Genomic DNA, 24201 nt, shown 5'->3' on the forward strand with positions numbered 1-24201 from the left:
TCTGCAGAACGCTGACAGAAAGAATAAACAAGATATCTGTGTCTACCTGTTTGCTCTGGCAGAAAGAACATATATACATGAAATCTCAAAGATAGACCTTTATTATGTAAATACATATAGGGTGATCAAATATCTTTGACCAATTCTAGATATTGTCAGGCTTTTTGCCTCCAAAAATGTAGCTTAAAAACAGGGAACTTTACACTTTACATAAGTGAAATGAGTGAATTGTATGACATGTGAAATATATCTCAATAAAGTTGTTTTTAATTTTTTTAATATTTATTTTTGAGAGAGAGAGAGAGAGAGACAGAGAGAGAGAGAGCAGGGGAGGGGCAGAGAGACAGGGAGACAAAGAATCTGAAGCAGGCTCCATGCTCTGAGCTGTCAGCACAGAGCCCTATGCGGGGTTGAAACCCACAAACTGTGAGATCATGACCTGAGCCAAAGTCAGATGCTTAACCAACTGAGCCACCCAGGCACCCCAATAAAGCTGTTTTTAAAAAAGAGGAGACTAGAACAGAAGTATGTCACAGAAGTGACATACTGGAACAATAAAGAAAACACATTTCCCTGAACTCAAAAATATATAATATAAAAATAAAAATAAATTATTATTTATTAAATAAATTAATGAATGAAGATAGTCTAAAAAGAGAGATCCACTTAATCAATTTGTTTTTAAAATAAGCATAATATGTATAATTTAGGATATGGAGCATTGGTAAAAATATAAGAAACGGCTAAACCCCAACCACTAAATGTTAGAAACTTTTTTTTTTTATGTTTATTTATTTTTGAGAAGGAGAGAGACAGAGCGTGACTGGGGGAGGGGAGAGAGAGAGAGAGAGAGAGAGAGAGACAGAATCTGGAGCAGGCTCCAGGCTCTGAGCTGTCAGCACATAGTCCAATGCAAGGGCTCGAAGCCATGAACCGTGAGATCATGACCTGAGTGGAAATCAGATACTCAACTGACTGAGCCACCCAGGCAATCCATGTTAGAAACATCTACATGCAAACTGTAGAATTACAATTGATTTGTAACATTATTTTGAGTACACAGAAAAAATATAGAAGGGAATCAAAATTCTAGAAATGTAAATATAAATCAAATTATAAAGGGAATTTTATGACCTGAGAACGGTATATGCAGTCGTCAACCTCCAAGATGAGGCCCAGTGATTCCTACCTCCTGGTATCCCTACACTACATATCCCACCCCACACCCCTCTCTGCCCTCATGGTAGAAGGTTCTGTGTGCCACAGCATATGGCAGAAGTGATGGATTGTCACTTTTGTTTGTTTTGTTTTTTAAAGATCTTATTTTTAAGTAATCTCTGCACCCAAAGTGGGGCTTGAACTTACAACCCTGAGATCAAGAACTGCATGCTCTACCGACTGAACCACCCAGGCACCCCTGGATTGTCAATTTTGAGGCTGTCATACAAGACAGCATTGCTTCTATGTCCCCCTGCCCACCAACTCTTTATCTCTTAGATGGTTTGCTCCAGGGTAAATAAGCTGGCAGGTCATGAGCAGACCTAGGGAGACGCCCATGTAGTGAGGCCTCCCGCTAATAGCCACACAAGTGAGCTTAGAAGCGGATCCCTTAATTAGGTCAAGCCTTCAGAGGACTACAGCCCCAGCTGACAGTTTAACTGCAATTCCATAAGAGACCCTGAGCCAGAACCAGCCAGCGAAGCTCCTCCTGGTTCCTGACTCTCAGAAACTGTGTGCAATAATAAATGTTGGTTGTTTTAAACTACTAAATTTGGGGGTAATTTGTTATGCAGCAATAGATAACTAATACAGTAGCGACTAAGGCAACTGAAGAAAATGTAGAGATCCCAGACTTACATAACATTATGGGCTTTTCTAGAAAACATAGAACTGATACAATTCTATAATACCTAGTTTGCCTTAGGCTTTTCATCCTATTAATTCCTTTCTCCCCAAAAGTTTTCAACACGTTTGACTGGAAGATTCTACTCTCTTGTGGAAATATACTTCTAGCTGCATAATCAAAGTCCAGAGAAAAATTTAGACTTACTTTAAGTTGGTCATGGTTTTTCTCTATAAATATTAATGTTCTGTCCTTAAATACTAGATGTGCTTTTCTTATAATAACCACAAAATGCATTATGCGAGAAATGTGATTTTACGTATGTTAAGTCTAAAAGAGAACAGCTAACAAGTTTTAAAATCTTTTCCACGATGGAATTTTCTTATTCTTATTAAGAGTTGACAATAGGTAACATTCCAGTTGAATCAAACTGGAGTGCTCATAGAGGATGGTATCTTCTTTGTAGATGCATACCTCAAAAACATGTGAAGGTGTTGTTGCCCACTGTCAGATGAAATGAACTCAGTGTTAGAAAAAAACTATTCGTATGAAAGAAAGAGAAAAAAAAAAGAATTTCCTTTCTTTCACTGGTTTAACTGTGCCAATTTGTTGCAATAAATATCTTTACATAAAAACGTGTACGATGAGTGGTAAGAGTATGATGGTATTCATAGACTGCCTCCCCATCATTTACATGGCTATCGAGTGGCTCCGGGCAACCGTGTTCGTCAAGCACCATCCCTTGGCCTCAGTTGATGGGGCCAAGGTGAACATCTGTTAATCCTGGAAATCTGAAATGGAGAATGGGTGCAGCCATGAGAAAGGAATGGGAATGATTTCATTTTTCTCAGGATGGCTGGGCCTGTGCCATACAAATGGTTGCTGTGGGTGGCTCTGTTTTTATGCGTGTGATATGAAGCAGGGGGAGACTTTTGGGTGAGAAGGAGGTAATGAATCACAAATTTAGAGACCAGTATACATAGGAGTCCAAAGAATGTTTCCAGCAACTTCCCTGTCCTTAAGGTCCTCAGGATACTCCTAGGTACTTCTCATATATCTCTTTTTGTTGTTGTTAAACTCATATGCGTTTCTTAAAAATGAGAGTTCTAACACAGAAATAATTTAGTGATATATTCTAAGGATTAATTAAGGAAATCAGGAAAGATTTAACTAAACAGTTATTGACCACACCATTGAGAATACTAAATATTTAACAGAAAGAGATTAGTACAAGTATTATGTACCCAATACAAATCAAGCTGTATGGCAATATTAGGGTAGGATTACATGTTTATAATACATGTTAATGAAAAAAGCAAGTTTGGGAAGGTTATGTTCTATATGATCACGTTTTTTTTTTAATTTTTAATGTTCATTTATTTTTGAGGGAGACAGAGAGAGACAGAGTGAGAACAGAGGAGGGGCAGAGAGAGAGGGAGACACAGAATCTGCAGGAGGCTCCAGGCTCTGACCTGTTAGCACAGAGCCGACGCAGGGCTCGAACTCACAAACCATGAGATCATGACCTGAGCCAAAGTCGGACGCTCAACTGACTGATCTACCCAGGCACCCCTCACATTTTGTTTTTAATTTTTCATATATAGGTATACAAAAAATTATGGCATCATGTAAACAATAATGTCAGTAGTGGTTCTCTCTGGTGAGATTGTAAACATTTTTATTATCCTCTTTATTTTAAAAAAATCTCATTATCAGGAAGGAACTTACACTTCTTCTGCATTAAAAACAAATAAAGTTTCATACCAAGAGTAAAATTAAAATAACATAGAACAGGGGCTCCTGGGTGGCTCAGTTGGTTAAGTGTCCGACTTCAGCTCAGGTCATGGTCTCACTGTTGGTGAGTTCGAGGCCCGCATTGACAGCTATGCTGACAGCTCAGAGCCTGGAGCTTACTTTGGCTTCTGTGTTTCACTCTCTCTCTCTCTCTCTGCCCCTCCCCCCCCAAAATAAATAAACATTAAAAAGGTTTCTAAAAAATAATACATAGGGGCGCCTGGGTGGCGCAGTCGGTTAAGCGTCCGACTTCAGCCAGGTCACGATCTCGCGGTCCGTGAGTTCGAGCCCCGCGTCGGGCTCTGGGCTGATGGCTCAGAGCCTGGAGCCTGTTTCCGATTCTGTGTCTCCTTCTCTCTCTGCCCCTCCCCCGTTCATGCTCTGTCTCTCTCTGTCCCAAAAATAAATAAACGTTGAAAAAAAAAAAATTTAAAAAATAATACATAGAATGTTTGTCAGTTTACAAGTTGAATAAGTAAAACCAAAAGCTGTAAAAGTTAAAAAAGAGAGAACCCAGCAGTAGCTTAATATCAATTAAAAGATAATACAATGATCATGAAAATATGAAACAAAAAACAGACACTCCTGCAAATGAATTATAGCTTGACTATCACGGTTATACTGTATAGATAAACAACAGGCTTATAAAAACTCATTGGATAAACAATATGTGGTTTGTAAGGCTCACTTACTCTTTGTGGGCAATTAGCCCCTGTCTGAAATCTCACTCATTCAGTAAATGTTTGATCCAAAGAGTAAGTTCAACAGATAACAAACATAACCTGGAAGGATGATGTATGCTGAACTAAGCACACTGTGATTAACTGTTATTTATATTTAAAGCAGATCGTTAGGAAGGATAAAAAAGAAGATATTCAATGAAAAAGTAGAAAATGATCAGATTGCATATTGAAAACATGTTTTGCAAAAACAGATTATCTAAACCATGACTCATTCAAATATAAAACATTAAAATCAAACTCTCTAAATACCTGCTTGGCATCTCACCCCTTCTAACCTGTGTTATACCAAAGAACTTCAATCACAAGATGGGGTTGGCAGTATTTCAGAAATGCTTTTCAACAGCACAAAAACCTTTTTTTGGAAACTAGGATTAGCTTAACACAAATATGGGTATGCAAAAGTAGGCACTGAACTATGCCATATTTATTCAAGTGGAATTCTTCCAATATTTTCTGGAAGAGAAGTACTTTTCAATAATGCCATTCTGTAGACCAACATCTTAGAGAAAATGCTTATGAGCATTCATCTTTTTTTTTTAATGATTTTTCTTGAGAAGAAAAGGGCATAAAAGTCTGATACCAAGATAAATCTCAGAATTTCTATGTAATTAATAACTGATTTCAATAAAGCTCATTTTTTTTTAATATATGAAATTTATTGTCAGATTGGTTTCCATACAACACCCAGTGCTCATCCCAAAAGATGCCCTCTTCAATACCCATTACCTACCCTCCCCTCCCTCCCACCCCCCATCAACCCTCAAGTTTGTTCTCAGTTTTTAAGAGTCTCTTATGCAATAAAGCTCATTTAAAAATAAAATAAGCTTAGGATTTTTTTTCATGCGGAAGTTAGCTCCACTACCCTTTTTTCCATCTTTAAAATCCTAGAAAAAATTACTTTATTTGGATCTACAAACATCAAACTTCTCTCCTTCAGTTCATGTGCAGCAACATGTCATCAGTGAACTATCTCCACATACATTATCTGTACCGTAAGCCATTGACACGACTGTCTCCATCTTTTTACTGCATATTACTGCATACAAGCTATTTCCACCTTAAGCTTCTTCAGTCTGGTCTCTGACTTGATGATGGAATTGAACTGCATGTTCTCTCCGCTCACCCACCATCACACATAACACTAAACTCTATTGTTTCCTGGGTGCCCAGTGTCTGCCAGTTCTTTTTCTTGTTTGCCCCTGAAATCTGATAATTACCTGAAATTCAGTCTATCACCCAACTGGTCACCTCTTCATAAAGTCTTCTTTTAAAGAACTCATTCACTGGCAAAATTTCAACTCTCACTTGATTCCTAAAGCTTAGCTCCCATGGCCCGCTGGTCAATACCATTAAGTTATGGCCTTATCTAGATTAGGACCCACCATCTTGTCCACCAAGATGACTATTCTCATTCTTCATTGCTTTATTACTAAGTTCTGTCAATTCTTTCATAGAATTTCTGAAATCCATCTCTTGATTTTTCTTTGCAATTACCTTTCATAGGTAATGGTCTTATTATCATGTTGATTTCTCCCTGCCTCATGCCTGACATTGGGTGTCTCAAAAGGAGAGGTAAGACATAGGTTTCCATATGGGTGGGCAGTGATCTCAAAAACCGTGGTTGAGAGTCTGGGCGAGTGGGACATAGAAGGAAGGGGAATCAGTTCAAAGATACCTTATTGAGTTGGCCACCACTATGGGTAACTGATATTGGTTTTCACCAAGATGTTCTAATGACCTTGTGAAATGCATCTTTGAAAATCCCTGAGGAAATATTGACGTATAAGTTCCTGTCCCTCTTTGATTAAAAAATGGCTCTACCGGCAATAATTGCCCTGCACTTTCAGACTATACATGCATAAGTGTGTGCAGTTCTGCTGGCCTTCACCATGACATTAGAGAAACTCCGGGCCAGAAGTGGTATGTAACTATTTTGAGCTTATGTTAGTTTTGTCTAGCTGTATCTGTAAGACATGGGCAAAGAGTACTGGGTACCTTATAAAAGGCATGTTACTTGATTTGCTATGTATGTCTCTTATCTTTTTAATGCAATTCTAAATGTCTTAGTGGCATAAATCAATTCAATAGAGATTTTGACCCACAACTACTATCACCCCTCTGGCTCTGTCCCCAGTAATGTGAAAACGCTCCCCACCAACTACTATTAAACCTTGTGCTTTGAATTGTTTTCTTGTGATACTGCTGTGTTCTTATTACCTGATTTCCTTAAGACTATGGCACATCTAGGTACAAAGTCTGACCAGTTTACTACGCAGTCCCTTGCTAAAGAAATAAAGAAAATGAGTAGACTGTCTAAAGTTGAAACACTGGAGTCATTACCTCTCACAGTCCAGTCAACTAACCTGAACTTCCAGACTATGTTTTGAAATCTTTCACCTCTGGATCAAAGTCAAATTGTTCAAGTGACTTAAGGTTGGTTTTCATAACATTTACTTATCTTTACATCCCACAACCTAGGAAGACATTTTTTACATACTCTTCTCTATTCTATCAAGATGGGCTGGAAGAAGTTGGCAGTTGTGTATTCAGTTCAAGTGGTGATGATACTCAAACTATGCCTATGTCCTACACAATGGTGTTTGTTTATAGAATGTTCTAAAAAAGAGTAGACGTAAAACAAACTCCCCTTCTTTATCCTTTGGGTACAATATAACATCCACAAAAATTTATTGAGCTCTTTATTTACTGGTTAGTGGTTTTCAAAAGTTGAAGATAAAGTTAATAGAATTATCTACTCTAGTGGAAATTTGGGGAGTTCTTTTGACCCAAAATAAATGGCCTTAATGTTTTTAAATGAGGGAAGTTTGAGAATTTGAAAAATGTACTCATTCACTTAACAAATGTTCCTTGAGCACGCTATTGTGAAAAAGCACTATAAGATCTTGTTCGTCACTTTAAAAACTGGTGCCTATATTTCTGCTTACAAAATACCAAATACACTCTTGCAAAACAAACAAAATCTCAGAAACATAAAAGTACCTGCTAACACTCAATCACTCAAAGATACTGCTAACCTCTGATGGATGTCTTTATTGTTTCTTTGGTGGAATCCACTGAACACTTTCATGGGAACAAATCAGAGGTTAGAAAAATTTAAAAAAAAATCTCTATTCAAGTAGACTCTACATTTTCCAGGTACTGAGATTATGTCTTATTCTTTATGGTATCTACCCCAAGAACTAACACATATTATATGCTAAAAAAAGGTTCACAGCAGCAGTTCCTGAGTCTCATTAAGACCCAAACCAAAACAAAATATATGAATAAACTCTACTCCTTGGTGTCTGCTGTTAAAGAGATTTAGAGTGTTCAGTCGCATTAACTCTTTGGTGATCATAAAGGATGTTCACCAACCTTGAATAGAGTCTCTCTATGTTCACCAGAAGATGATAAGCTTTGGTGTTTAATTAGGAATGGAATTTGGTGGTATAGGCAACAAAATATATACTGATGTGGTTGTTGAAAGTCAGGAATGTGGTATCATTTGGAGCACATGTGGTGATGGTGTCAAATTCTTAACACTCTTTCATCCCAACTCAACCAGAGTAAGGTGAAGATTGATTTATCATATCAGCGACTCATTTTTCATACATGATAAAAAGGTGACTAAACTATAAAATTATCATCTTAATATTTCTACCAGGAAGTTCAAGTAATTGGAAAAACAAACCAGGAGACCAAACAAACAAACAAACAAAAAGAAACAGAACAAAGCCCGTTATTTTTCCTTTGTTTGGGAATTACATGAAACTTTCCTTCAGAAAATGTTTTCTAGCAGTTATTTGTATGCTGGATCTGAACAATTAGACTGTTTTAATACAGAATATTTTCCCTTTTAAACTTAGTATTAAAAGGGACATGGTAGGGGTACCTTGCTAGCTCACTCAATAGAGCATATGACTCTTGATCTCAACGTTGTAAGTTGGAGCCCCATATTGGGTGTAGAGATTACTTAAAGATAAAATCTTTTTTTGTTGTTGTTTCTTAAAGGACGTGCTAATCAATTCATGGGGAAGAGTACCTTTGCACCTCCCCATCTTTGCACCTTCAGTACATAAAGCAGATATTTCCAATATCTTGAAAAGGGTGAAAGTAGGTCCCACATTTGTATAACTAACTTCTTTTTGCCCTTAAAGAAATTAAACTAGTTTTTATGTTGATTTTGGCTACAGTTTTAATATGTAATCAAGTTTTATTATGAAAGAAGAAAGCAGACCTTTTGACTTGACAAACAAAGAAATAATAGGTCTGACATGGGAGACTTAGGGGGCAATGGATAGTGGTACCAGTTATTGAAATGGGGGTGTGTATAGAGACACAGGTTTGGGGGAGCTGGAGAATCAGGAATTCTGTGTGGTTATGTGATGTCTCTGATGACAGAATTCAACCTTGGTCTTGTGTCCCTGGCACTAATTTGTCCCTGAACTTCTGCCTTAGTCCTGCTTCTTATTCTGCTCCAGTATATCATAAAAAAGTAAAAAATCTCACTTAGCTGTGCCCAATTCCTTTACTGGGGCTTGGCATCACCTCTTCCCTGGAATGGCAGGTCAGGAGGGAGGATCATCATATAGAGGCAGCCCATCCAGATGTTACTTCTGGTCTGTCTTCCAAAGCCCGGTCATTACTTTTTCTAGAACCCATGTTGAGCAGCTTTTTTATGGAACCCTCCACACTAAAATGATGGATCATCAGTCTTTCAGAAGTCATGCTACTTTCTGATTTGTCTGTCTTGTAAAGATTCAGCTTTGTCCCAGCAAGTCCTGAGAGGGCCAGTTGTTCAGGTATAAGGACTAGTTTTCAGACTATTCATCTGTTAGCTGAAGAAAATAAGATGCTATGGGATACACAGACAATAGTATAATTAAAAATAATCATCAGGATCTTTAAGATCTCATCAGGCAGAGAAAACATATGCTATTTTGCCTCAATCACTAATTAGTGGTAGTTTTCAATAAGAGGCATTTCTGTTTTAAACAATGTATCTGAAAATGGAACAAATGCCACTTTTTAAAGTAAGCCTCAAAATAATGAAGGGTGAAGTTAGAATTATCAAGTTATTTGAATTGCGCAGTTAACCACTAGAATAATTCAGCTAATTGACTCCATATCCCCTCCATTATCTTGGCAATTTAGAAAAATTAGTGGTTCCTTTCCTGAATTACCCAAGTAATTATGGTTGTAGACCTGAGCTATTGTCTTTTTATTGTAAATGATGTTCTGATTGGGTTGGTAATATTTTAAGTAACATTTTAGGGTTCAGTTTCTTTCATGGAGGATAGAGAAAATCCAAGAAAGAGGTCTTCTAGAACTCCATGTATTATGACAGATGCCAGGCACACATTCCATATGCACAAAGCCCAAGTCAAAGCTAATGTTCATTCTGACATTTCATGACCAGCATTATAATTCTCAAGTATGTAAAAAATTTTATTAACTGTTTTTTTCAGTTTTATTTTAACTGGTTTTATTTTATTTTATTTTATTTTATTTTATTTTAGACAGAGGGAGAGTGGGCAGGGGAGAGGTGAAGAGGGAAAGAGAGAGAGACAGAGAGAGAGAAAGAGACAGAGAATCCCAAGTAGGCTCCTCACTCAGGATGGAGCCTAGTATGGGGTTTGATGTCACAACTGTGAGGTCATGACCTGAGCCAAAATCAAGGGTTGGATGTTTAACCGACTAAGCCACCCAGGCACCCATGTAACTGGTTTTAAAATGACTTAGTGGTTTGTCTAATTGAATATATTGAAATTATTTGTTAATAATCTTATTTCCCAAGGCTGTCTAACTAGTTCTTTCTTACGTATTTTGCCAGGCTATTTTCTCAACTAAATGGATGGATATTGGCCTTATTTTCCTCAGGTCAACTGTAGAATCAGTGAAGCATTCTTAGCTCTAGAATTTACTTCCCCTAGTGGTACAACAAATGTAAACTTACTACCTTTTCAGAGATGGCACTAGTTTTCTCTTGGCAATGCTGAACACAAAAGGAATAATGTTCCATGTCAAATGACCAACTCAAGGGTTCTATAAATGCATTTTCATAAGCAAGATACAGGATATATTTTTAGAAATTAGTAAACAATTCTATTAATATATTTATAACAATTGTTTAATATTATAATAAATAAAACGTTTATTGACCAATAAAATAGCAATGGCCAATTTAAAGTTGTGAATTAATATGCATGTTTATACTCCATTGCATTTGTATATAGAACAACTAAGATATTTTTATTATGAGTAATGCTTTCCCAAGCAAAGTAAACCAAATATTTATCTGGGGAATTTAGGCAACAGAAGATAACTTTGGCAAATTATATGTTTTAAGCCAATTTGAAGAGAAGTTACTTATCTCCTGCAAGCAATATTGCTCATATGCAAATCTTCTGACCTATCTTAAATGCATTAGGATTTTGTTCACTCCAGCTTCAGTGAACTTGTGTAAAAGTCCATGACATTATCAAATGGCAAAAGAGATGATATCTATTGGTAAGATGTATTTTTCCCACTAACCCATAGTGGCCCTATAAATGCTTAGCATTTATAAACAACTGATGACATGAGCGGATTACAAAAGCAAAGATATCACTTTTCTGTTTCTCTTCTGAGGAGCAAGAAGTCAAATGAGAAGAAGAGGATATAAATAAAAAAACAGCAACAACAACAACAACAACAACAACAACAACATAGACAAAAGAAACTGAACCCAAACAAAACCACCATGAGTGACATCCCAGAATATCCATGGGATGTCAGGAAGAAATTAGGAAAAATAGAATCATGAAAGATGTTTGTTTTCTTGAGCCACCCAAATTATTTAGGACAATTGCAATGGATTCTAAGGCAAGCTTAATGCTCAGTAAGAAATTGATTCAGAAGAGTTAGGTCGAATATGAGCAAAAAGTGACGAATCAGCAACTGAATACAAAAAATGCTGATGCAGAAATTAAGCAAACTTGCTGAGATCTATGAAAAGGGTTTACGTTTGTACTAAAAATCACCATAATTTCCCATGTGCTACTGGTGGCAAGGCAGAAAGACTAATTTTCAAATATCAATAATAATCACAAGGTTGTTTTTGGAATGCTGTGCTAAGAGCTTCACCGAATTTACCCTGATTATTCTCACAGCAACCTGTGGGGATCTACTCAGACTCACAGAGCTGGTATGAAGATGATTTTAAACCAAAGACATTTGAGATTTAACAGATACAGGAAGAAGGCTTTTTGGAGCTTATCTAACTGAAGGCAGAAACTTCTGGGAGCGAGGATGCCATAAATCCCTTCTCATAGGAGTTTTACTGGCCAGAAAAAGGACAGAGAAGAGAACGTGCATCTGCACCAACAAACATTAGCACAGACTTTCTTATCTCCCATTTGTTCCTCTAGAAACCCATCTGTTCTTTCCATAGAAGCCTTTTGTCCCTCCTCCTTTCCCCTTCTTAAGTTAGGCATATAAACCCCTGTCTTTAGCTGTTTGGAGAGTAACATTTTTCTCTTTGCTCCTACGACAAAGGTGAGTAAGAGAGGACTTTTCTCTTGCTAATCTGACTTTTTTCAGTTTAATTCACATGTCCCCAGCTAATGAACACAAGACTGTACGTAGAGGAAAATTTTTCCTCTGATGAACTAAAGGATGCAAGTAAATCTCAACTTCATTGTAGATGTGAGAAAACAGAGAAAATAGGAAATTTGCCCAAATTCACTGAACCTGAAGAGCCAAGATTCAAATACAAGGCTATTAATTTTACACTAGTAAAATTCATTAAGTTGTTTATAGTGGATCTAAAGGCCCTCCCAGCCCATGTGAACTGTCATCTCTTTCAAGCAATTCTTCCAAGACCCCACCATTACTGTCTTAATTCTGAATGCTTTGGCATTCACTGGGAAGGATGTTATTTGGATGACTGCAAGGTTTACCCAAATTATTTGGTAAAAGCAAAGATAAATGAAGCATTTAATTTTACTTCCTTCACAAACTGGTTTCTAAGGTTGCTTATGTTTAACCATTAGAAAAAATTCCTTACATACAATTGGAAAATTGACTCAAGGTGAAAGAATCTAGCATGACTAAGACTTGCATTTGTCACATGGCAGTAATGAGGAAGTTGAGCAGACAATACACAGGACCTACACCAGCCAGAGACCAATGTCTCTTAACCCCTGGACATGCCCAGCCCTGCTATGCTGAAGAAAAGGCCTTAGAACAGCTGTTGCTAGCAGCCATGAGGGACGGCAGCCAGCCAGGGTCATGGAGAATCAACTGCAGCTCCAAGATTAAAGGGGGAGTAAAGCCTGCAGAGGAGGAAGGGAGGTAGGACAGGGGGGTGAAGATGGAAACAAAGTCCCTTGTGATCGACACAGGAAAGGAAACCACCTGCAAAACACCAAAGTAGTTGGCACCGGAGAGCTAACTGTGCTACAAGAAGGCAGGATAAATATTACTACCTCCCTTCACTGAAAACGATTAGGATTAACTAATAGGGATAGATTTCCAGGATTTTTTTTTAAGTCAAGTTACAGAACCAAATGACATTATTTTTGTTTTTCAAAATCCTCAAAGTGGTATATATTTCCTAAGGGTACACAGAAATATCCATCTGTAAATACAAAGCAAAAGAGCTAGAAGGATATTGTGGCAGTCTACAAAGACCACCAAAGGGGAAAATTCAGAGGCTACCTAGTGAGGACTTGCTGGAGCAAGGAAGTCAGCCACCATCACTGATGTTTGGCAGAGACTCAAAGACACGCAGTGGGTGAAGAGTGGTGGAAGGGAGGGTTATAGGGGAAAAAAGAGAGGAAGAAAGCTTCAGGTATGCTGTGATTGGCAATCACTGGAATGGGATGCTAGAGACAGGCTAACTAGAAGTCAAGTGTTCCATGTGATTGGTTGGGAGAGCATAGTTGGCTTTCTCTGGTTGCTCCTGAGTTGGAAGCTGACAGTCATTGATCAAGCTCTGAGACTTCCGGACCAGTTGCTACACAGTTTGTGGCTTGGCTCATGAGCCTGCTTGCTGCAGAGGATTTGTGTCAGAGTTCTTTTGACAGATACAGCCTGGCCCTTCTTTGTTGGCGTTTTCAGTCTCTCATTATGTACCTGACTGATGTTACTGGCACTGTTGGCAAGATGGGAAGGAGTAGGTTCATCAAGGTCTAAATTCTTTCTGCAATGTTTTCTTTTCTTGTGTAAGAAGAACACATTACTCATTTTTAACTTGTAAATTTTTTTTAAATTCTGAAGCCAAATGGGAGAAGGATGTTAATTGTCATTTCTAAACCTTATGATGGGTTCTATTCTTATTTTACAGTAGAGAATACTGAGACACTAAGAACTTAATCCGCCCAAGGCCATACAGTTGAGAAAAAGCAGACAGAATTTAATTCCAGGTATACCTGATACTAAAAGCTACTGTTCACTGTGCCATGCTGCTGCTTACAAAAGTATAATTATTTTAACATTAACAGAGAGAACCGTCATTACCACTCACAAAACGTAGGCATAGACATGTTGGACTAGCACAATATTAGCATCTGTTAGCATCTGTTAGTACAATATTAGAATCTCCCTACCAGTATGATATTAGAACTCAGAAATAGTTGCTGCCCTTTTTCAAATTAGGTTTATGAAACTATCAAATAATAGTCTTGGATAAATTATTACAGTCCAATCCCTTGTATTTCCAGAAGAGTAGCTTTGGCTTTTGAAAAAGAGAGAGCATTTAAAATGCAGTTATAACCAATGATAAAACAGGATAGTAAGGAAACCATGTATTTCTCAAATAATTCCCTTCAGGGAACAATCTATCACCTATATTGCTGAGGAAATGGTGTGTACCAATTTCTCTCCTCTTTCTCAGGAGATGCTCATGAGTTCATTTCCTGTAGGTTTAAAGCAGGGTGTGAACCACTTGACTTTTTCATGTGCTAATATAGCTAACCTAACTTTGAACATCTTGTTGATCAAGAGCTTATAAAGGTGTTATATTTACCTCAGGCTTAAGGAGTGCAAACCAATACTTGAAGGGCTGAACTCTTCTCTTTTTTAAAAATCTTTAATTGGAATCACAGGTTAGGATGACCTATGAATTAAAAAAAAAATAAAAGTAATTTTTATATCAGATAACTGTAGCACTCACCTGAGACAACAGATTAATATCTATAAAAATTTTTGCTGTTTTTTTTTTTGCCTTAAATGTTACCTCAGTGATTCATACAATAATCCCATGTTTCACAGCATGAAGTACCACATTAAAATCATCTGGAAAGCTTAGAAAATTCTATCAATGTCTTCCCCCTTACTGCACACACATCCAAAAAATTCTGGTTTAATTGGTCTACAGTAGAATCTCTATGTCAGTGTTTTGAAAAAGCTTACCAGGTGATTCTAGCCAGCAGCCTGAGTTGAACAGCACTGTTACAGACCCAGATGGTCAAAATGAAAAGGATTTCATGACGCAGTTGTTCACCCATCTCTTAGGGTCCTGGAAGGCTGACTCTACCCCTACCCACCCAGATCCAGATCTAGTGGTGTGCACATGACTCAGTTCAGAGTAATCCAGAGCATAGGGGAGCCCTCCCTGAGAAGTTTCCACCAGTCAATGGGAATGGATAAAAAAGTGTTTTTCCGGTACCTGTCTTAGGTTCAATAGCCGGGGTCTTACAAATTAGACTGACAAGAGACAGGGTAACAAGAAAAAAAATCCAGAAGTTCATTAATGTATGTGTTGCACACAGCTCAGTGGTGAATAACTCAAACGAGTGGGTAGAAACTGGGCTTATACTGCATCTTAACAAAAGAAAACTAAATTTCTAGAGAAGTGACAAGACAAAGGAAAAGGGTTTTAGGCTTGCAAGGGTCGCAAACTGTGGGAAGGTAAACACATCGGGGAAACTAAGAAGATAAAGGCTAGTTAGTAAGGTTTGTTATATAGATTCTTCTGTTGCCATCTCTGGGCAGGTAACAGTCTAGAATTATCTCTGGTGACTAAGAATTGTTCTGCCCTTCCCAAGTAGAGAGGGGGAAACCAGAGAGTTCTTCTTTGTCTGACTTATCTCCATTGCTTTCAGCTTAAAATAATCCATATGCCAGATTGGCATATTTTAGGGTGGCATACTCCATTCCTTTCAGAAGGAAGTCTTCTTTTCTGACTGTAAGCTATAAGGACAATGTCAGGAATGACTTATGGTATCTTTACTACCACATGGAGAAATTTTTCACGAATAGGAGAGAATTGATTCTAACTTAACATACAAAGAGAAAGAGAATCTAAAGATTGAGAAACAGTTCAGATTTTCATTCAATAAATATTTATTTATGATATGTGTTGGCTGGTGACAGATGACTGACATTGAGCCCCTGGCTCTATCACTAGTGTCTACTAGAAGTTCTATAGTACTAGCTTAGGCTATTTAATTCCATTTTTAGTTGGTTTTCTTCTTTTTAATATGGAATTTATTGTCAAATTGGTTTCCATACAACACCCAGTGCTCATCCCAAAAGGTGCCCTTCTCAATACCCATCACCCACCCTCCCCTCCCTCCTACCCCCCATCAACCCTCAGTTTGTTCTCAGTTTTTGTCTCTTATGCTTTGGTTTTCTATTGCTTGTAACCAAAAGCATCCTGAAAAGTATAATAATCATTTAACATATTTATAACACCAGAACCAATTTTTGAAGTTATAGAATAGCTCACCCCTTCCCAATTCCTGTTCTTCTAACCATGGGTTTAAAATTTGTGTGTGTGTGTGTGTGTGTGTGTGTGTGAAATATAACATATACAGAAAAGTATACAAAACACTGTGTGTAACCACTTCCCAATTCAAGAAATAGAATTTTACTAGCAACCCAGATGCTCTTTTGTACTATCGTCTCATCATTAATTCTTATACACCCATTGAAGGTAACCAGTGTTCTCTGACTTTTGTGGTAATCCGTTCCTTATGTTTCCTTATAGGCTTACCACCTCAGTGTAGATGTCTAAAACACAAAATTTTGCCTGTTTTTGATTTTTTATATGATGGGAACTACAAAGTGTTTGTGTTTGACTTCTTTCAACATTACATTTGTGAGATCCATCAACGTTCTTGCACATAGCTGTAGCTAATTCATTTTCATTGTTGTATAATATCTTATTCTATGAATATGTAACAAGTTATTTATTCAGTCTATTGATAAACATGTGAATTGTTTCCACTTTTTGGCTACTGTGAATAATGCTGCTGTGGACATGCTTGTACGTATCTCTTCATACACTTGGGCAAGCATGTCTGTTGGGCACATACCTAGCAGGAGAATCACAGAGTATCGAATATAATCATGGTCAACTTGGAAAAATACTGTCAACCTGGTTTCCAAAGTGGGTATAATAATCTAGATTCCTTCTAGCAATGGAAAGGAGTTCCTTTTGCTCTATATCCTCATTAAGACTTGACAGCTGCCTTCTTAATGTTTATTTTTGAAGAAAGAGAGACAGAGAGAGAGAGAAAGAAAGAGTGCACGAGCAGAGGAAGGGCAGAGAGATAGAGGGAGACCCAGAATCAGAAGCAGGTTCCAGGCTCCAAGCTATCAGTACAAAGCCCAACATGGGACTCAAACTCACAAACTGTGAGGTCATGGCCTGAGTCAAAGTCAGATGCTTAAGCGACTGAGCCACCCAGGTGCTGACATTAGCTGCCTTCTTAAGTGTGCCTATCTAGGTAGGTGAGTAGGAATTTCACTTTGATTTTAATGAACATTAACACAATGACTAATGAAATGAACTATTTCTTGGTAGTTTACTGGCCATTTGGATACCTCTTTGTTCAAGCCTTTTGCCTAATTTCTATTTTGTTGTTTTGGCATTTTCATAGTGATTTGAAGGGAGATTCTCTGTGTACCTGAATAAAAGCGTTGCAAATATGATCTCCCAGTTTGTCTTTTCACTCTTTTAATGGTGTATTTTGATGAGCAGAAGCTCTTAATTTTGACTTAATTTGACTTTACAATTAGCGTTCTTTGTGTCATGTGAAAAAAGTCATTCCCTACCGTAAGTTCAAAAAAATATTCTCCTTTGTGATCTTCTGGAAGAATTGTTACGGCTGTAAAATCCATCTGAGTTGATTTCTGTGTAAAATGTTAGGAAAGGATCATTTATCTTTTCCATGTGGAAATTGACTTGTGAAGTACCATATAATGAGATGATCCTTCCTCCATTATAGTGCAGGGACATGTTTTTCGGGTTTTTTTTTTTTTTCCTAAATCATGTGCACGTGTGTGTGGGTGTTTGGGATTTCTATGTTATAAGTCTATTTTGTGCCAATACATCATAGGATTAATTACAATAACTTCCTAATAAGTCAAAAAGCTATTCAGATAGGTTCTTCCACCTTGTTCTTTATGTGTATTTTGACTATTCTTAACCTTTTGCACTTCCATATGTTATTTTAGAATCACCTTGTCACTTGTGCTGATCCCCACTTAAGTATCCCATGTAACAAAGCTGGTTAGGATTCAGACTGGAATTATACTGAACCAATAGACCAATTAAGGAATAATTATCTTCTTCATAACATGGTAGTCTTCCAATTTATGGGCAAAACATAGCCTTGTTTCTTTAGGACTTCTTTAAGGTCTCTAATAAAATGTGGTAAGTTTCCTGCATGGTATGCTTGCACATCTTTAGTTAGATCTAATCCATGGTTCTTTTTAATGCTGTTTTAAGTAGTAACATTTAAAAAATTATTTTTTTCTGATTTTTTACCAGTATATAGAAATGCGGTTGACTTTTGCATATTGAGTGTATACCTAGCAAACTTGCCAAGCTCACCTTTTATTTCCAATACTGTAACTGTAGATCCTCTTGGATTTTCTCTACAATCACATGCATTCGGACTATGAACAATGACAGTTTTAGTTCTTCCTTTCAAGTATTCCTTCATTCATTCATTTTACTTATTGTTTTGCTGGCTAGAATTCCTATACAATGTTGAATAAAAGTGTTCAGCATAATAACATTCAATTCAATATAATAAAAGTATGTGATATTCTTGTTTCCTATCTCAAAAGGGAAGCATTCCATATTTTAGGTATAAATATAATGCTTAATGTAGGTTTTTTACAAATGTTTTATCAGATGAAAGAAGTTCCTTCTACTTTTAGTTTACAAAATGTTTTATTCACAAATAGACGTTGAACTTTTCTGCATCTATTATGATACAATTAACTATTCTTTATTCTGTTAATCTGGTTATTTATATTACATTTCTAATATTAATTCAGGATTTAATTCATGAAATAAACACAATGTGGTCATCATGCATAAAATTTTGCATTAATATTGATATATTATCTATGTGTGAGGATTTTTAATTTCCTTTCTTATTATCTGCTTGTAAGGTGTGAGTACCAAGATTGGCCTGGCTTCAGAAAACAAGTTGATGTTTACTCTTTTTGTCTTCTCTGAATGATCTTGTGTAATATTGGCCTATTATATTGGCATATTACATTACATTCTACATTGGTAGAAGCCTGGCCCTAGAATTTTCCTGTCAATGTAGTGATCTAGGGTCAAGTTGGCTAATCTTGTTCACATCTTCTACACTTCTGCCGAGCACACATTACACACTTTTTAAATTTGCTTGTTCTGTTACCAAGAGAGGTGTGTTTTTGAATCTTAGTTCTTTAGTTAACATCAATTTATGCTTTATATATTTTGATGCTATATAATTACACATAAATATTTTTATATCTTCATGATGGATTAAAACGTTTATTATAATGAAGCATACATGTTGTTTCTAATAATACCTTTTACCTTGAAGTGTACTTTCTCTGATATTTATATCATTACCTCAGCACCCTTTGGTCAGTGTTTGCATTTTTTCTATCCTTTTAGTTTTTTTGCATCCTCACATTTTTAAATACCATGCTTGTAAACAGTACAACATTGAGTTTGTCTTTTAATGAAGCACTTAGCTCTTCTACATTTAATGCAGTTAATGGTATATTTATGTTTAAAATTATTTTAGGTAGTGTTTCTATTTATCTTGTATCTCCTTTCAGCCTTCATTTGGGTTTTTTATTTCATTTTGCCCTCTCTATTACCCTGAAGGTTATATAGTCTTTGACTATTTTTGTAAGAATATTCCTAATGACTGGAACTCATATGATTGAATTATCAAAGTCTACTGTTATTTAATAGATTCACCCTCTTCACAGACAAGACAAAGTCCTTCGAAAACTCACTTAACACCTGACTTATATCCCATTCTTGTAGGTATTTTAATTGTCTCTATATTTCCCCCTAAGACTTTATTATTATTATTATTATTATTATTATTATTATTGCTTTATACTACCAGTATTTTTATATTCCCTTCCCCCATATTTGCCACTCTCATTGTCTTTCTTTCCTTCCTGCATCTTCAACCTTCTGAAATCATTTTACATGTATCTAAGGAACTCTCTTTAGTATTTCCTTTAATTCAAGTCTGATAGTGAATTCTCTTAATTTTTGTTTGTATGAAAATGTCATTTTGAAAGGATGTTTTCATTGGATATATACTTCTAATTTGGTAGTAATTTTCCATGAACACTTTGAAAATGGTATTCTGTTATTTCCTAGCTTATTTATTTTTATTAAAATGCCAACTCTTGGAAAACAGTTGAATGCTTGTTCAAAAAAAAATAAACAGAATTACCATTTGACCCAACAATTACACTCCTAGGTATACACCCAACAGAACTGAAAACAAGTACTCAAACAGATACTTGCACATCACTTGCACATTAGAGTAGCATCATGCATAACAGCAAAAGATCCAAACAACCTATGTGTGTATCAAACAATAGATGAATAAACAAATGTGGTATATACATACAATGAAATATTATTCACTCATGAAAATTAATGATGTTCTGATATATGCTGCATCCTGGATAAACCCTGAAAATGTGCTAAGTACAATAAGCCTGTCAGAGAAGAACAAATATGGTATGATTCCATTTAAATGGAATATTTATAACAAGCAAATTTATAAAGACAGAAAGTACAATAGACATTAGCAGGGTCAGAGTGGGGGGAGAAGAGAATGGAGAGTAATTTTTTAACCGGTACATAGCTTTGGTTTGAGATGATAAAAAGGTCTGCAAATGGAAAGCAGTAATGGTTGCACACCATTCTGAATGTCATTAACACCACTGCATTGTAGACTGAAAAAGTTAAAATGGTAAATTGTATGTTATATACATTTTACCACAATGAAAAACAAAAAGTCAGCTCTCAAACTGCTTGTTGCTCTTTAATGCAATACTTCCTCGCCCCTCCTCGCCCCCCCCTCCAGCTGCTCTAAAATGTTCTTGTTTTTGTTTTTGAGTTTCTTTTTTTTTTTCTTTTGCTATGATGTAGTTCTATTTTTGTTCTTCTTGCCTACAGTTCCTAAGCACCTTGAAACTAGAGCATCATGTCTTTATTAGCTTTGAAAAGTTCTTGGTCGTTATCTCTTCAAATATGGCTTTTGTTCCTCTCTTCCTTTCCTTGCCTTCTGGGACTAAGAATCTGAGACATTCTCACTAGAATGAGATACTATTTCCCATCCTTTTCTCTCTCTAAACTTTATTTTGGATACTTTAATTTTACCAATTTTAATCTCAACTGTTTCTAAGTTTTCCATGCTTCATTCTGCAGTTTGTGACCTATATTCCACTTCACAAAATCTCTACATGATGTGTCTGTCTATTCAGTTCTTAATTTCAGTTCTGTTTTTAATTCTAGAATTTCTAGTTGTTTCTTCTTAATTTTTAAATTTTTAATCTTTTACTCTCATGAAAAGTAGTAAGTATAATCAGATAAATACAGCATGTGTCTGGTAACTTCAATGTGTACAAGTTCCTGTGTAACTCTTCTACAGTTTCTATTGCTTTTTTACAATACATCTATTTTTTATCCCTGTTGTCTTGCTTCCTCACAAAATTGTTTGTAGAAATAATCCTGGGAATACTGACAATCCAGGATCACCTCAAAACAATCACAGACAGAGGATTTCAAGCTGGTGGTAGTCCCTGAAAACACTTGTCTCCTTTCTGGCTCTCTTTTTCTTCTAAGCGATACTTGGTTCCCAACTTGATAATGAACAAATAGTTTACCACAACCTCTGTTTGGGGGGAGCCTTGGATACTCATCTCTATGCATTTAAGGGCTTACTCTAGGCTGCAAAACCATGAGCCAGCCACTTCATTTCTGTTCCTAGCAGAAAAGTAGCCCCAGTGCCTGGCCATTTCCTTAGTTCTCATCCCTCCCCCAGATCCTAGCTTGATAATTCATCATTATGTTGTTAACTTTGAGATACCCGCATGCTTTTTTTTTCTTAAATAGCTTTTTAAGTTGTTCTAGAAGGAAGGTTGATTAAAATTTTCCAACATATCAATACTTACATAACGAATTTAGACCCAATGTTTCATACTCTTTGAGAAATTCCATTCACACAAAACTTAACAAAGAACCTCATGGGTAAAAGTTTGACTGCATTCAGAGGAATAAATTATCCATTTTTAGAGTAAACCCTCCCAAAAATTCAATGTAAATTTTTTACTGTGAGCAGTGTGTTATAGAAGGGACAAGTTGCCTGTCACCTATTGTTAGCATCAAATAAATCAGAGCTATTTGGCTCACAGACCAAGATTTCTAACTCTGATTTCCAAGAGTGAGATTTTTTTTTTTTAATTTTTTTTTCAACGTTTATTTATTTTTGGGACAGAGAGAGACAGAGCATGAGCAGGGGAGGGGCAGAGAGAGAGGGAGACACAGAATCGGAAACAGGCTCCAGGCTCTGAGCCATCAGCCCAGAGCCTGACGCGGGGCTCAAACTCACGGACCGCGAGATTGTGACCTGGCTGAAGTCGGACGCTTAACCGACTACGCCACCCAGGCGCCCCCCAAGAGTGAGATTAAGGATGAAAATGTTCCAGAAAAACTACTTAGGAAGACCTTCCTTTTTCTTTTTATTATCTAATTAATTTTGCATATTTTATTTCCCAGCAGATATGCAGCAGCTCAAGCTTCATTTTCTTATCAACTATTATAAAAGCATGTGTGAAGAGCAACCCATAATAATTTTGAGAAAGTTTCTGGGAGACTTGGTAGGAAAGCAGAATAGCCATTTAATCCTGTGTTCTATACCAGGGGCCTATCAGGGCTCTACATCAGCAACATATAGAGCCTCAGTGAGATCAAGGCCAAAGAGTGTTTTGGTATGGCCTGCAAGTTATGAATGGTTTTGTATTTTTAAAGGGCCATGCACACACCCACAAAAAATCAAAGCAGCACATGTAACAGGTAACATACATTATCCATCTATTTACAGAAAAAGTTTGCTGATCTCTGTTCTATATCATCTTGCCAAGACGTTGTGAAGGTTCTGAGAATTTTACCCTATTTGCAAGCTAACAATTTAGCTTGTATCATTTCATGGATGGTGGCAGAAGACATGAGACTCTAGGGTCAGAAACAAAAGACTTTATTTTTCACAGTAATAGCAGTCACGAGATAATCAGCATTTACATCAGTTCCCTAAGCCCCAATTCCCACAGGGCAACATGAAGAGAGCCAGGTAAAACCTGCACACACAGTGGCTATGTTACAAGAGAGGAATTCAGGGAACCTGAGCTTAAGGAACCTGAACCTTCTATAATGGGCAGTTGAGCATACCTGCTCTTTACTCCCAAGGAGACATTATTTCAATATTCAAAGGCTGGTTGCTATACAAGCATTCAAGAAAAAGAGTCTGGAACAAAGGCAGTCCATGTCTCTGCTTGCAAGACATGTAGGAACACAAGAGATCCAGGGAGAATGGTCTTCCAATAAATCTAAACTTGTTATCTACAGCTACCACCTTCAGCATGTTATGGTATAGCTTTATCATTCCAAAAGTGGACCTGAGCCAAAAAAACTGTTAAAGTATTTTCAGTATTCTCTTAAAAACCAGAGGAAACATATACACATAGAAATTTCTTAAAGCAGTTTAAAACCTTAACATTTAAAAAACTATTTTCGGCTACCTCAAAATTTCTGATATTCAGAAAGGTTTATTTCTGACAGGGTCCAGGGAACTGATGAATTACTCTATATTTACCTTCCAACTACCTTCTTAACTGACTCCTACATTTTATTTAGTAGAGGCATAATTTAGTGTTCAACTTTTAGTACTACAGCCCAAAATGTTTTTAAGTTATCTGAGAATTAATGAGAAATATACATTTTAGATAAGAAATTCAAACATGTTAAGGACACTTTTAATGTATGATTTAATCTGTATTATAGTTTTATTTACTTTCTTGAAGTAGAGCCAAATAAGTAGTTTTCTCACAGCACTATAAATGCAACCATATTTAAGATTAAGATGCAGTTTAAAAAAAAATCGTAAGATAAAGTTTTACAAGGCTATAAACTAAATAACATTCAGTTAAATACATAGCAAGCTGCTTTATTGAAAACAATAAGCTTTGTGAAATTGGGAATCTTTTAGAGACTCTGGGTCATCTTTAAACGACAGATATGGGACAGTTACAATTCCCTCAGTCCAACGTGAAACTTTCTTAACCCCCAAAACCAGAACTATGAGGTCTAATCTAAACTGACTTGAGGCTTCCATTATACAGGCCTGAGCTGAAGAACTCTGGAGAAAGTAAGGTTAGTTTGAGGCAATACAGAATCATGTGTTTCCAAATAAGAGGAACTATCTGGTGGCTTTGAGTTCCTAGCCTACTGAACAAAAGCCAAATATAAGACTTGATGTTACACTAGCTAATTTTACACAGTAAGTTATA

At 36.6% G+C, this 24201-nt stretch overlaps 1 long non-coding RNA gene across 1 annotated transcript in view; it reads right to left on the reverse strand.

Annotated features, from left to right (window-relative positions):
• The window catches only part of LOC116738013, a 53725-nt gene that overhangs the window by 22439 nt on the left and 7085 nt on the right, over positions 1–24201 (reverse strand). The window contains exons 2-3 of the long non-coding RNA XR_004343490.1: positions 14390–14479; positions 2538–2634 (exon numbers count right to left, since the gene is read on the reverse strand). This is a non-coding gene — a long non-coding RNA (uncharacterized LOC116738013). The remainder of the gene's footprint in view (positions 1–2537; positions 2635–14389; positions 14480–24201) is intronic.

The sequence above is a fragment of the Lynx canadensis genome, chromosome A1 (genome assembly GCF_007474595.2).
Source record: "Lynx canadensis isolate LIC74 chromosome A1, mLynCan4.pri.v2, whole genome shotgun sequence".
NCBI classification, from domain to species: Eukaryota; Metazoa; Chordata; class Mammalia; order Carnivora; family Felidae; genus Lynx; species Lynx canadensis.